A 15,746-nucleotide genomic window follows, 5' to 3' on the forward strand; every position below is an offset into this window, starting at 1 on the left:
ATTAAGCGCAGTTACAATCACATGGGTTCAATTAAAGGTCCGGATAAATTTGTCATTTTAAAACATACCGAACTTATAATACCCAATTTCGTGATCATAACCGTATTACCTTGCGGAATCAGATAAATCAAGCTTAACATCATGTTCTTATTCCATTTTTAAACCATTAATTTACTTCCTATTTATTTCACAACCTCTACTATATTGTGGATCTCTTCATTAGCTACGCGTGGCTTCAAACCGCGCTCCAATCGGAGCACTGTAGCCCAAGTTATGACAATTAGAAGCAACACAAGAGAGTGTTGGTCACAGGCCCCGCGCGCTTCAGCGCGCTACCGGGCGCTCAAGCGCGCGCTATCGGGCGCTAAGGCCTCCATCTGGGCGCTTAAGCGCACGGAGGCAGGAAGCATCAGGTATTTCAGTGTAGATGGGCGCTTAAGCGCGCATCAGGGCGCTCAAGCGCGCTATCTTGGGTGCTTAAGCTCCCATTGGGACGTTTTAGCGCGCAGAGACAGAAGCATCTCCTCCTACAGTGGCTCAGGGCGCTTAAGCGCGGACCAGGGCGCTCAAGCGCGCAACCCTGGGCGCTTTAGCCCCACACTGGGCGCTAAAACACAAGGGGACAGTAAGCATCCCATCTTTCTGCAGCGAAGGGCGCTTAAGCGCGAGCCAGGGCGCTCCAGCGTGCAATCCTGGGCGCTTCAGCCCCCCACTAGGGCGCTCCAGCGCGAGGAGGCAGAATGCATTGGCACTCGCAGGGGCAGCAGGGCGCTAGAGCGCGCTCCTGGGCGCTTAAGCGCGCTGCCAGGGAATTCCAATTCCCACATTTTTCAAGTTCAAGTCTAGGGGAAGATGCATCCTCATTCCAAACCCCAATTGTCCATGCCCCAAAACTAAATCCTAGCACTCATCCAACCTCTCCTCATGAGGTTTAGCTAGAATTTGGGCAGCATAACCTTTGTTTTCTCATCGTTTCCCAATTTAAACAAAGGGTACCTAATTGATTCTCAGCCCAACCAATTCAACAACTCAATACATAACAAGCATGCATATATTGAATTTCAAGTAGACATCATTTACATTATATATCCTTTACAAATCATAGAACTTAGCTTACAAAACACTATGATCATTCCCTTGGCTCCCATCAACAAAAGGTGTAACCAAAGGCATGAGCATAGGCTAAGTTCATCCAATGAATCAAGATATACAAATGACCATGGGCTTTCAAAATAAAATCCTATACATGTCAACTACAAAAGGCATGCATAAACTCAAAAGAAATGCCACATTTCATGCATAATCCAGATATGGCCACTTGCCACCAGAGGCTCCTGCAGCATCCTTACCTGAAAGGGGGTCCCCACAACACGGGGTGAGATATACGAATATATCCAGTAAACCAGGGGTCCTTGGAGCATCTCTCCACCCCACAGTTCCATATCAGTGTAATAGCAATAACAATAATAATGCAGTAAATACATATCTATGCAAAGTGCAATACATCTCCAGGAGAAATCCCTCGAGCTCTCAAGCTGTCCTAAGGAAACTCAGATGCAAATAGTCCTACTGGCCAGCTAACTACCAAGTATGATTTACGCATCGTCATGCAACATACCAACATAGGGAAACACCATCCTATGCCACACCAAATGCATACACATACGTATAACAAAGCATTACACTATTTTATTGCATTTATATACACAATCACAACCTCTACCCTTTCAGGGCTTGGTAGAACAGTCAAGGGAATTACACCCAAGGTCCGAAGGCTTACCTCAATGCTTCAGTCGACCTTTGTTCTTCATCAATGTCAACAATACCCTACTACAAAACCAACACCTACACATGGTGTAATGCAATCAACACATTGCATCCAAGAGTATTCACAATCAACCATCAACTACTCAATTCAAAACACAACACAAGTATGAGCTTACCAATTCCAATGAGCTACTCAAGCTCCATAGCTTGCTCAAGAGGTTGATCACTCACGGTCGGTCCAAATGTCTCAATCCTAGACATCACAAGGACACAATCAATCATTCAACTCACTAATTGTTCAACATGCTAGAATACTAACCAATCCAAGCATGAACTTTCCAATATTATGAACAATTATCAAATGACTATCTAGGCTCATTTCCACCGATTAAATGCCATTCCTAGCACTTCTTATAACATGCACTAAATCTCATTCTTCCTAGAACATAGCAAATTCAACTACATTTCATCAAAATCCCAATTTACTATTCATAAACCCTAACTCATGCAAAAATCTAGGGATTTAGTGTGCAAAGTAGTGGAAACTTACCACCAATGACCACACAACGATGCAATGAGCGTTCCCCAAGCTTCAATGGAGAGAATCACCCCAAAACCCCAACTCTCACCAAAAGGGGCGAATTTTGGAGGGTTGATTTCTCTCTCCACAATGCTCCCCACTCAAAACAAAGCTAGGATTATGAAAGAGGACGAGATTCTAAGCGATTTAGGCTTTTGAATCACCCAAAACGGTCAAGGTTTGATCTCTCTCTCTCTCTTCCTCCCTTCCTTCTCCCTCCTTTCTCCTTCTTCTTCTTCTTCTCTCTGTTTCTGGCTCGACGGGGAATGGGGGGAAAATGGGTTCTTTTAGTAGCTTAAGTCACTTAACATAGGTTAAGTGGCTTTAAGCGGGTATTGGTTCGTCTATCTATTCAACTCCAATAATTACCAAACTTTACCCAAAAGTCTGGAATATTATTCTAGGCATATTACTATTTTTATTTTTATAATTTGGGTACTTTCACCAGTACCCATTTATACCCCTTAATTTTCACTGAGTACACTTTTTAACTCCAAAGTGACTCAGATTCATTTAATTAAGCCTTATACTTAATTTTACTCACTAAAACATGTTTAATTAATTAATTACACTTGATTTACTAATTAATTAAGATGGGCTATTATAGTCACCCCACCTTTTAGCGATTTTGTCCGCAAAATCAAGAACGTACCTGTCCTTAAACTCAGGATATTGCCGGAGAAGCTCATCTTCCCGCTCCCAAGTGGACTCTTCAGGCGTCCTTCCTTCCCACTGGACTTTCACCATAGGAATAGATTTATTTCTCAGCTTCTTCTCATCTCTTTCGAGTATCTTCAGTGGCCCCACGGGAGTCTTCAAATTCTCCTGGATTTCAACATTATCAGGTTGAACCACATGAGAAGGATCAGCTACATATTTCCTCAGCTGAGAAACATGAAACACATCATGCAAATTTGCCAATTGCGGAGGTAAGGCAAGCTGGTAGGCAACCGGTCCCACCCTACGAAGAATCTGGTAGGGTCCAATAAATCTCGGACTCAGCTTCCTCACTCCAAGGGCTCGTCCCACACCCGTAACCGGTGACAGCTTCAGGAACACATGATCTCCCTCCTCAAACTCTAGAGGCCGGTGCTTGAGATCATAATAACTTTTCTGACGGTTCTGAGCCTTTTTCATACGATCCCTAATCATTTTGATCTGCTCAGTAGTCTCCTGAACAAAATCCAATCCAAACCGCTCTGTGTCTCCAACCTCTGACCAACAAGTAGGTGTCCTACACCTGCGACCATACAAGGCCTCGTAGGGAGCCATACCCAGACTAGCATGAAAACTGTTATTATATGAAAACTCAACCAGCGGGAGATATCGATCCCATGCAATACCCTGCTCCAGGGTGCAAGCCCTCAGCATATCCTCCAACGTCTGAATGGTCCTCTCAGTCTGACCATCCGTCTGTGGGTGATAAGCAGTGCTCAGTCTCAACTGAGTGCCAAGAGCCTCCTGCAATGCTCCCCAGAAGCGAGAAGTGAACTTCGGGTCCCGATCACTAACAATGCTTTCAGGCACCCCATGAAGCCTCACAATCTCCTTCAAATAGAGCCTAGCCAATCTCTCCGCAGAGAAATCTACCCGAACTGGCAAAAAGTGTACGGATTTTGTCAATCTATCCACAATCACCCATATAGAATCATAACTAGCCTGTGTTCGCGGCAATCCCACTACGAAATCCATGGAGGGTCTCTCCCATTTCCATTCAGGAACATCCAGAGGTTGCAACATACCAGAAGGCTTTTGATGCTCAATCTTTACCTTCTGACAAATGAGACACTTAGAGACAAATTCGGCAATATCTTTCTTCATACCAGGCCACCAGAAATTCATCTTTAGGTCCTGATACATCTTTGTAGCTCCCGGATGAACTGTAAAATGACCCTTATGAGCCTCTGACATCACTTCTTCCGCCAACTGCCTAGGTACAACTACACGACCCTGATATAATAGTATACCCTCATCATTGCAGGATACACCACTCTGACCTTTTAGTCGTTTTGCACTTTCATTTTGCAGCTGAGCTTCTTTAATTCTGGTCATCAGTTCATTCTCAATGCTTGTGATTTCAAAGCCACAAATTTTACATGGAAAGATTTTAGATAATTGAATATCTCTGAACCTCTCAATTACATCATAATCTCTGATCATCATGCTTGATATACTCACGGATTTTCAGCTCAGTGCATCAGCTACAACATTAGCCTTGCCAGGATGATATTTCAATTCAAAATCATAGTCTTTTAGGAACTCGGTCCACCGTCGTTGTCTCATATTCAGCTCCTTCTGATCAAACAAGTATTTCAAACTCTTGTGATCGCTGAATATTGCAAATTGCATTCCATACAAGAAATGTCTCCACTGTTTCAACCCAAAAACAATTGCAGCAAGCTCAAGGTCATGGGTTGGATAGTTTTCTTCATGCGGTTTCAATTGCCTCGATGCATAAGCTACCACCCGCCTATCTTGCATCAGCACACATCCCAATCCCTTCTTGGAAGCATCGTTGTATAGCTCAAATTCACCTTCCGGATCAGGAAGTACTAACACTGGAGCGGTCGTCAATTTCTCCTGAAGGCTCTGGAAGCATTCTTCACATTCCTGCGTCCAAATAAATGGAGTATCCTTCCGGGTCAAACGGGTCAATGGCAACACCATGGCTGAAAATTCTTTAATGAATCTCCGGTAATAACCAGCCAAACCCAGAAAACTCCTTATTTCTGTTACAGTCTTGGGTCTCTCCCAATCAACAACTGCTTCTATCTTGCTAGGATCAACCGCCACTCCATCAGCAGAGATAACGTGACCCAAAAATTGCACTTGAGAAAGCCAAAATTCACATTTAGAAGGCTTTGCATATAACTGTTTCTCTCTGAGAATTTGCAACACAGTTCTCAAGTGACCTTCATGCTCCTCCTTATTCTTGGAATATATCAGGATATCATCAATAAACACAATCACGAATTGATCCAGAAACGGCTTAAATATGCGATTCATGTAATCCATAAACACCGCAGGAGCATTAGTGAGTCCAAATGGAATTACCTGATACTCATAATGTCCATATCTAGATCGGAAGGCAGTCTTCGGAATATCTTCCTGCCTAATTCGGATTTGATGATAACCCGACCTCAAATCAATCTTTGAGAAAACACAAGCACCCCTCAACTGATCAAGCAAATCGTCTATTCGAGGGAGAGGATACTTGTTCTTAATGGTAACCTTATTCAACTGACGGTAATCAGTGCACAATCTCATGCTACCGTCCTTCTTCTTAACAAATATGACTGGTGCTCCCCACAGGGACACACTTGGCCGGATAAACTGCTTAGCCGAAAGCTCTTCAATATGCTTCTTTAACTCGGCTAATTCCGGTGGTGACATCCTATACGGAGCCAGAGAGATAGACCCCACACCAGGCAACAGATCAATCGTGAACTCAATCTCTCTATGAGGCGGAAGTTGTGGAATTTCATCTGGAAACACATCCACAAACTCCCTCACCACGGAAATAGTGCCAATCTCCTCATGACTTCCGCGCCTACTAAACCCCCCACAAAGACATATCCCAATGCCCCGGCCCTCAAAGCCTTTCTAACCTGCAACACAGATAGATATGGGGAAGAACTAGTAGCAGAATCATCAGCATCAAGCACAATCCTTTTACCACAGCAGTCTATCATAGCACAGTTCTTTGACAACCAGTCCATACCCAAGATAACTTGAAGGCTGATCATAGGTAAACAAATAAAATCCAGCACGTAATCTCGGCCTTCATATTTGAACTCAACATCTTTACACAACACGGATGTATAACACTCCTCTCTAGTAGCAGTAACCACTTTCATTGGAGGGCGAATGTCATACATTTGCAAATTTAGCCCAACGGCCATAAAGTCAGACATACAAGAGTGTGTAGCTCCTGAATCAAACAACACTTCAACATCCATATTATCAATGTAAATTGTACCTTTCACTAGATTCGGAGCCTTCTCCGATTGTTGACGGTCCATGGTATATACTCTACCAGCCATCTGAAACTCTAGCATAGGTGGAACAACAGAGACCGGAACAGCAGTAGCTTGAACTGCCATAGTCCTTGCTTCGTTCTGAGGACACTGCCTGGAGTAGTGACCGGATCTTCCACATTTAAAACAAATCACCTCACCGGTAGCACATGGACCTCTATGCTCCTTGCCACATCCCTTGCACTTGGGAAGAGGTCCTCTATCAACAAAATTCTTCTGAGTACCGGTTTTTTGAACAAGTCAAAGGGCCTATTCACCTTTAGCTTCTTGCCTTGCATCTTTCTGTTCTTCCAATAACCTGAGCCCGTTGCTTTATTGGAACTAGGTGTCTGGGCCTCAGAAGGCTTCTTGGTTTGGGACACCTTATACACTTCTTCCACCTTTCTACACTGGTTTACAAACCGACTGAACTCTCGGATGTCACAATTTGACATCTTCCGAGACATCTTCTCATTAAGACCCCATTGGAATTTGGAGGTCATTTCAGCCGGAGTGGGTAAGGCTCGCCCATAGTTGGCGTATTTCACCAACTCATTGAATTTTGAGAAGTATTGGTCAATAGACATCGACCCTTGCTTGAGATCGTTGTACTCATTCTGCTTTTGTTCCCTAGCCTCTCTAGGGAAATAGTTATCCAAGAACAATGTCTCGAACAACCGCCATGTGATCTCCCGACCTTCAGCTTCTAATGGCTGCACGGTATTTGTCTACCAATCTTCTGCTTCCTCTTCCAGCATATAAACAGAGTAAGCCAACTTCATTGCGTCAGGGCATCTCATCACCCTGAATATTTTCTCCATCGCTTGGAGCCATTTTGCAGCCGCCATTGGCTCATAACCTCCCTTAAAAGAAGGAGGTTTGTGTTTTCGGAAAGCCATCAATCTTCTTTCCTCCACTTCATGATCACCGACATTTTCAACTCGAGGTTGACGAACCTCAGTGTGATGACTCCGACTTCCAGAGTGGTGACTACCCTCACCTTCATTGTTACCCACTGCACCCTCTTCCTGTGAAGGAGGTAGAGAAGGAGTAGCAGTGTGAGGAGGAGGAGTGGGTTACCGGTTCACGGGCCTAGGACCCCTCAACGTCCTCAACTCAGTCATCATTGCGGCCATAGCAGTCCGCGAATCTTCATTTGTTTTCATTAGATTCTCATTGGCTTGCCTGCTAGCAGCCAACTCCCTCTGAACGGCTGCAAGAGCTTCAGCCACGGGATCAGGCTGTACGCCCGTTGCCCCACGGCCACTTCTAGGCCTCACAAGAGCAGCCAAAACAGGTTCTGGCTGAGCATTGGTGTTTGATGGTCCGGGGTTGTTTCGGTTCCTCGTCATGTCACTACACATGTTACACAAAGAAGTGAGTTGATCAGGCCCACACTTAGTGATCACAAATGCAATAATCATAAAGAGTACTAAAACAACTATAAGCATCAAACACTAAGCATACTCATCAATAGCTAACAGTTATTCCCTACGAAACTGCTCTGATACCATAAAATGTAACACCCCGTTCTAGAACCGGTTTGTTAACATCGCATTATGATATTAAGCGCAGTTACAATCACATGGGTTCAATTAAGGTCCGGATAAATTTTTCATTTTAAAACATACCGAACTTATAATACCCAATTTCGTGATCATAACCGTATTACCTTGCGGAATCAGATAAATCAAGCTTAACATCATGTTCTTATTCCATTTTTAAACCATTAATTTACTTCCTATTTATTTCACAACCTCTACTATATTGTGGATCTCTTCATTAGCTACGCGTGGCTTCAAACCGCGCTCCAATCGGAGCACTGTAGCCCAAGTTATGACAATTAGAAGCAACACAAGAGAGTGTTGGTCACAGGCCCCGCGCGCTTCAGCGCGCTACCGGGCGCTCAAGCGCGCGCTATCGGGCGCTAAGGCCTCCATCTGGGCGCTTAAGCGCACGGAGGCAGGAAGCATCAGGTATTTCAGTGTAGATGGGCGCTTCAGCGCGCATCAGGGCGCTCAAGCGCGCTATCTTGGGCGCTTAAGCTCCCATTGGGACGTTTTAGCGCGCAGAGACAGAAGCATCTCCTCCTACAGTGGCTCAGGGCGCTTAAGCGCGGACCAGGGCGCTCAAGCGCGCAACCCTGGGCGCTTAAGCCCCACACTGGGCGCTAAAACACAAGGGGACAGTAAGCATCCCATCTTTCTGCAGCGAAGGGCGCTTAAGCGCGAGCCAGGGCGCTCCAGCGCGCAATCCTGGGCGCTTTAGCCCCCCACTAGGGCGCTCCAGCGCGAGGAGGCAAAATGCATTGGCACTCGCAGGGGCAGCAGGGCGCTAGAGCGCGCTCCTTGGCGCTGAAGCGCGCTGCCAGGGAATTCCAATTCCCACATTTTTCAAGTTCAAGTCTAGGGGAAGATGCATCCCCATTCCAAACCCCAATTGTCCATGCCCCAAAACTAAATCCTAGCACTCATCCAACCTCTCCTCATGAGTAGGGTTGGCAAAAACGAGCCAACCCGTCGGGTTGGCTTGCAACCCGTCCTAAATGAGTCGGGTTGGGTTGGCCTAAATGAGCTGCCAACCCGATACAACCCGACCCGATACAACCCTAACCCAAACGAGCCAACCCTCGGGTTAAACGGGCCAGCTCGCGGGTTGGGTATTTTTTTTAAATTAAAAAAAATAAAACGTTTGGTTTGAGCTTTTTAACGCTGAAGACCAAAATCCTTTTCCAGCATCAGGGCGCTAAAACGTTTGAGCTTTAACGTTTTAACGCTGAAGACCTGCATATTTCTGGCTTTGACGTGCAGCAGCGCGCTAAAACGTTCTGGATGGACGTTTTAGCGCTCCAGATCAGCATCTTTTGACTTCTTTCTGTAGCAGGGCGCTAAAACGTTCTGGATGAACGTTTTAGCGCTCAACACTTAGAATTTTTTCTCTTCTTCAGAATCTTCTTCCTTCTCCTAGAGCCAACCCGCGAGCTTTTTTCCGAGCCAACCCGCGAGCTGATTATCGAGCCAACCCGCGAGCCAACCCTAACCCGGCTCGGGTTGGGCTGGGTTGGGTTTTCTGGCTCGTTTATTTTTTCGAGCCAACCCTAACCCAACCCGATTTTTACGGGTTGAATGCGGGTTGGGCCGGGTCGAGCTGGGTTGGCCCGTTTTGCCAACCCTACTCATGAGGTTTAGCTAGAATTTGGACAGCATAACCTTTGTTTTCTCATCGTTTCCCAATTTAAACAAAGGGTACCTAATTGATTCTCAGCCCAACCAATTCAACAACTCAATACATAACAAGCATGCATATATTGAATTTCAAGTAGACATCATTTACATTACATATCCTTTACAAATCATAGAACTTAGCTTACAAAACACTATGATCATTCCCTTGGCTCCCATCAACAAAAGGTGTAACCAAAGGCATGAGCATAGGCTAAGTTCATCCAATGAATCAAGATATACAAATGACCATGGGCTTTCAAAATAAAATCCTATACATGTCAACTACAAAAGGCATGCATAAACTCAAAAGAAATGCCACATTTCATGCATAATCCAGATATGGCCACTTGCCACCAGAGGCTCCTGCAGCATCCTTACCTGAAAGGGGGTCCCCACAACACGGGGTGAGATATACGAATATATCCAGTAAACCAGGGGTCCTTGGAGCATCTCTCCACCCCACAGTTCCATATCAGTGTAATAGCAATAACAATAATAATGCAGTAAATACATATCTATGCAAAGTGCAATACATCTCCAGGAGAAATCCCTCGAGCTCTCAAGCTGTCCTAAGGAAACTCAGATGCAAATAGTCCTACTGGCCAGCTAACTACCAAGTATGATTTACGCATCGTCATGCAACATACCAACATAGGGAAACACCATCCTATGCCACACCAAATGCATACACATACGTATAACAAAGCATTACACTATTTTATTGCATTTATATACACAATCACAACCTCTACCCTTTCAGGGCTTGGTAGAACAGTCAAAGGAATTACACCCAAGGTCCGAAGGCTTACCTCAATGCTTCAGTCGACCTTTGTTCTTCATCAATGTCAACAATACCCTACTACAAAACCAACACCTACACATGGTGTAATGCAATCAACACATTGCATCCAAGAGTATTTCACAATCAACCATCAACTACTCAATTCAAAACACAACACAAGTATGAGCTTACCAATTCCAATGAGCTACTCAAGCTCCATAGCTTGCTCAAGAGGTTGATCACTCACGGTCGGTCCAAATGTCTCAATCCTAGACATCACAAGGACACAATCAATCATTCAACTCACTAATTGTTCAACATGCTAGAATACTAACCAATCCAAGCATGAACTTTCCAATATTATGAACAATTATCAAATGACTATCTAGGCTCATTTCCACCGATTAAATGTCATTCCTAGCACTTCTTATAACATGCACTAAATCACATTCTTCCTAGAACATAGCAAATTCAACTACATTTCATCAAAATCCCAATTTACTATTCATAAACCCTAACTCATGCAAAAATCTAGGGATTTAGTGTGCAAAGTAGTGGAAACTTACCACCAATGACCACACAACGATGCAATGAGCGTTCCCCAAGCTTCAATGGAGAGAATCACCCCAAAACCCCAACTCTCACCAAAAGGGGCGAATTTTGGAGGGTTGATTTCTCTCTCCACAATGCTCCCCACTCAAAACAAAGCTAGGATTATGAAAGAGGACGAGATTTTAAGCGATTTAGGCTTTTGAATCACCCAAAACGGTCAAGGTTTGATCTCTCTCTCTCTTCCTCCCTTCCTTCTCCCTCCTTTCTCCTCCTTCTTCTTCTCTCTGTTTCTGGCTCGACGGGGAATGGGGGAAAATGGGTTCTTTTAGTAGCTTAAGTCACTTAACATAGATTAAGTGGCTTTAAGCGGGTATTGGTTCGTCTATCTATTCAACTCCAATAATTACCAAACTTTACCCAAAAGTCTGGAATATTATTCTAGGAATATTACTATTTTTATTTTTATAATTTGGGTACTTTCACCAGTACTCATTTATACCCCTTAATTTTCACTGAGTACACTTTTTAACTCCAAAGTGACTCAGATTCATTTAATTAAGCCTTATACTTAATTTTACTCACTAAAACATGTTTAATTAATTAATTACACTTGATTTACTAATTAATTAAGATGGGCTATTATAGATTCTCCGCCCTGCAGCGGCGGAGCCTTCTTCTCCGGCGAGAGGAGCCGCTGTGTGGTATTGGGTTAAATTTGTGCTGTTGTTTTTATGCCTGGCTTTCTCTAGATGAACGCGCCTTGCTGGTACCAAACTCATCAATCGCTTTTAGCAAATTCGTGGGTTTTCATCGAAAAATTGATTTTGGGTCATTTTAGGCTCAGGTGTCGACAATGGTGCGTTTGTCCGAAAACGATGAGAAATTTGTGAGAGAGTTCAGAGGCATGCCCACTGCGTTTGTCGAGAACGGTTAAGCTATTTTCATAATCTTATTTTTTTTCTTTTATTTCTTTTCCTCTTTCATTTGGTTCTGTAGGCACAGCCAAAGAAGATCTGCTCCCAAATTGGATTGTGCACATTTCATGGGACTCGTGGTGTTAGGTAATGCTACTTGTTCTTGTTATATATAGACAATGTTAGAATCCTACAATATATACAACATTTATTTCTTATTATCTAGCAAATTTTTGCTCTCTTTCTGATTTTCATTTTTCCATTTTGTATCAGGTGGTGTCTTTTCTGAGGCAGAAATTCAGTGCGAAATTGCAACTTCTCTTCCGGCTGATCAAGGGATTGATATTCTTAGTTGTTGTCTCGATTCTAGTCACCCTGATTGCCCTTCCTCATATGACAGCGCAGGACATTGTTGTTTGCATTCTTGCTTTCATGCCAACTGGTTGGGGAATGCTACAGGTGAATAATGTTCTTTCCTTTTTTTTCTTTTTTCTCCGTACTAAATAATTTATTAACTTGGAGTGCATGCTATATCCTCATCTGTGAAATGATGTTTGAATTTGAGCCAGAGAGAGACTGAGCTCATTAATAAACTATATCAATGGTGTTAGGTAATAGCAGGCTGAAGGAAGCAGAGATTCAAATGGTGAACATTACATCTATGGCAATCTTCATAAACAACAGAAATTTCATGGAGAACTGAACGAGTTATGCATACTAGTATAATATAGTTCTTTACTTCTTTATTCTCTTTTACTTTTTATAAAAAAAAAAAAAAAAAAAAATCTTGATCACAAAGGAGGTCTGAGGCCTGTGGAGGAGGGAATGGAAGGCTAAAGTGCAGGCAAAGTGGCCTAGCTGGGATGTGATCCCCAGGATCAAGTAGTTCCCATAGAGACTTAGTGTCACTTAAGTCATAGCTCTTTGGCTCCTATTTCCTTTTCAAAGTTAACAGCAAAGGTTTTTGACATTTACATATTTTAATTGGATGAAATATAAAAGGTAAAGGCACAGGTTTATAGCAATCTTTGAACTTGATTATGAAGTGATCCAGCAGAAGTAATTTCCCTTGATTCAACTTGTTCTGGTGGATTTGGATCAGTATGAAAGAAGATCATCTGGTGGATTTGGAGATGCTACTTGTTCTGCATGTGAGATGGCTGTTGTTTGGATGCAGAACCAGTTGAGGCAGAATTAGACACAAGATCGAATAATAAACTATATCAATGAGGTAACTAATCTTAATTTTGCTTTCCACTTTTCAACCGAGACTCCACCTTGTTGGATTGCATGAGCTCCATGTGGCTTTCTATAAACAAATAACATTTCATTTTTTCTGCAACTACAATTAAATAAAAGCACAATAATCAGAGGTAACATTGATGATAAAAATTGGTCTATGGAAACAGCATTTTGCTTAGCAAGTTGTCGTGGACACGAAGTGAGTCAAGAGTATGGTTTATGGAAGTAACTTTGATAAGTTTGTCTTCCTTTTAATATAATTTGTTCTACTTTTGTCATTCTATAAATTGAAGAGCGATATTACTGATTTGTCTGTAAGCTCAAACAATGCTTTGGTGGCATCTGCTTCCAATGATTTTGTCTTACAGATTGTTTGTAAGTAGTATACATTAATTTTTATGTTCAGTCCTGTAATCCTTGGCAGCTAAATTAATATTTGATTACAACAATGGCGTTTACCAGATGGGATCCAATACCAATTTCGCGGGAACATACTGGAGCTGTTAATACCATTGCATTTAGTCCCAGGCCCAATGTTTTATACCAGCTACTATCGTAAGTCTATTTTAAGAGTTAATGCTCTCAAATATTTCCTTTGTAAACTTTGTCCTTGTGATTCTTGTGGCTCATATTTCTTGTTGCTAATCTGTTCAGTACATAAATAATTAAATCATAAAATATTTGCAAGTGTCATGTGTCGTACAAAAATCTTTGGTGTAATTTTTATTTGTACAACTAAGAGTTTTTTTTTTGGTATACTTGTACAACTAAGCTTTAGTATTGTAATAAATGCTTATATTGTGAATTTAGCATCTTTTTTTTGGTATACTTTTACAACTAAGCTTTAGTTTTTTTTCAGCCCCACCAATCTCGTGACAAGAATATTTCATAATTATAATTATATTGAGTTATTCTTTTACAAATTAGTTTAGTTTAATATTAATGTATATGTACATTCAACTGGGTGCTGTAGTTTAGGTTGTAATTATGAAAATTTTGTCCGATATTTCACATTGATATATCTGATAGCGAGATATATATATGGGTTTTATAAGAGTTATGTTGTAGGAAAAGTGATTGTGTTATGTTATAGAGATTCGTTTTGCGTGCCAGAGTTTTTTTTTTTTTTTTGCTGCGGGCCCCACAAAATGTTGTGTGTGTAGGAAAATTTTTGTGGTCATGTTAAATGATAGATGATAAACCCTATATATATATATATATATATATATATATATATATATATATATATATATATATATTTGTTTATATTATATATTATAACTAATATATATATATATATATATATATATATATATATATATAACTAACGACGAATAAACTAATATATAAACTAAACATATATAAACTAAGCTAACTAATATCACTGTGCAAATGGCGATGAATTTTGAGGAGAGGACTATCAAGCTTTGTGATTGACTGGACATTCATGTTTGCCCCTTTGCTATTCACAGATTATATATATATATTGTTATTGTGTTTTTTTCTTAAATTTATTTTAAAACATGATCTTAAAATATATATGATCTTAGGAATTCACTATGATGTGATTTTTTTAAGGGATAGGATATTGTGACACCCAAGCTATGTTACACTCATGTGACACCCAGTCAATCTCACCGTTAGATCGCTTATGTTGATCCAACGGTTATATTTATTTCCATCCTTGTATGGGCATGATTTCTCAAATTTAATATTTTATATTTATTTCTACCTTTGTATGGTTATGATTTCCCATATTTAATGCTTTCACTTTGAATTTGGGAAATTATAACCATACAAAGATAGAAATAAATATAATCGTTGGATCAACATAAGCGATCTAACGGTGAGATTGACTGGGTGTCACATGGGTGTAACATAACTTGGGTGTCACAATATCCTATCCCTTTTTTTAATCAGGCACTTCCCCAACTGTGGATAGTCTCAAATTGGAAGATGATGCTCTTGATGAAGAAAATGGTCAGAGATAGAGAAAAGGACCAAGGGTTAAAGTCAATGAGAGCCTTGATCAGGGAGGAATCTTTCAAGTTCACCCATTTAAAATTAATATCTATGTGTATGAAGAAGATACTTTTGATTCTAACTCTATAAAAATTATCACTCTTAAGTTTGAGTACAATATATATTTATTGTACACCGCTCCCTAATTGTTGTATAAGCCTTTTGTAATACTTAGCTTAATATATAATATTGACTTTTATGCATTTAATGTATTAATTAAGGAGATTTGATTTTGATATATTATTTACTTTGATTATATTTTTTTTATCAGGTGTAGTACATAAAATTGGTATTAATTTTATTGAAGAAATTTTTTTTAAAAAAAAAAACTCTAAACTTTTTTGACGGAATTTTTTTCGTCAAAAATTTTTACATCAGTTTTCGACGGAAATTTAATGATTTTTAGTCGAAAATTTTCAACGGAATCCGTTTTCCATCGAAAACCACCACAACAATTTTCGACGGAATTTCATTGATTTTCCGTTGAAAATTTTCCACGGAACTAAATTCCATGGCTTTTTGACCACTATAACCTTTTTTTATAATTAATTACCAAATTGACCTTATTTATAAACTATTTCAAAAATTTAACCTCTCCATAAAACATAACACCAATCTGCCTCTGTTTGACCGTTGACTATGAAGCCT

General features: G+C 41.0%; 2 long non-coding RNA genes across 2 annotated transcripts; both read right to left on the reverse strand.

Moving 5' to 3' along the window:
• Positions 1-1,116: 1,116 nt before the first annotated feature.
• On the reverse strand, positions 1,117-2,538 carry LOC133304795 (uncharacterized). The gene is made up of 4 exons (XR_009750668.1): positions 2,318-2,538; positions 1,944-2,020; positions 1,781-1,845; positions 1,117-1,349 (listed from the first exon to the last, which is right to left on the reverse strand). It is a non-coding gene; the product is annotated as an uncharacterized LOC133304795 (long non-coding RNA).
• A 7,194-nt stretch (positions 2,539-9,732) lies between these two features.
• Positions 9,733-11,188, reverse strand: LOC133304794 (uncharacterized). The gene is made up of 4 exons (XR_009750667.1): positions 10,935-11,188; positions 10,561-10,637; positions 10,397-10,461; positions 9,733-9,965 (listed from the first exon to the last, which is right to left on the reverse strand). It is a non-coding gene; the product is annotated as an uncharacterized LOC133304794 (long non-coding RNA).
• Between the last annotated feature and the right edge of the window lie 4,558 nt (positions 11,189-15,746).

Source organism: Gastrolobium bilobum, unplaced genomic scaffold (assembly GCF_033153095.1).
Source record: "Gastrolobium bilobum isolate Gb01-03AN ecotype WA unplaced genomic scaffold, APGP_CSIRO_Gbil_v1 utg5099, whole genome shotgun sequence".
NCBI classification, from domain to species: domain Eukaryota; kingdom Viridiplantae; phylum Streptophyta; class Magnoliopsida; order Fabales; family Fabaceae; genus Gastrolobium; species Gastrolobium bilobum.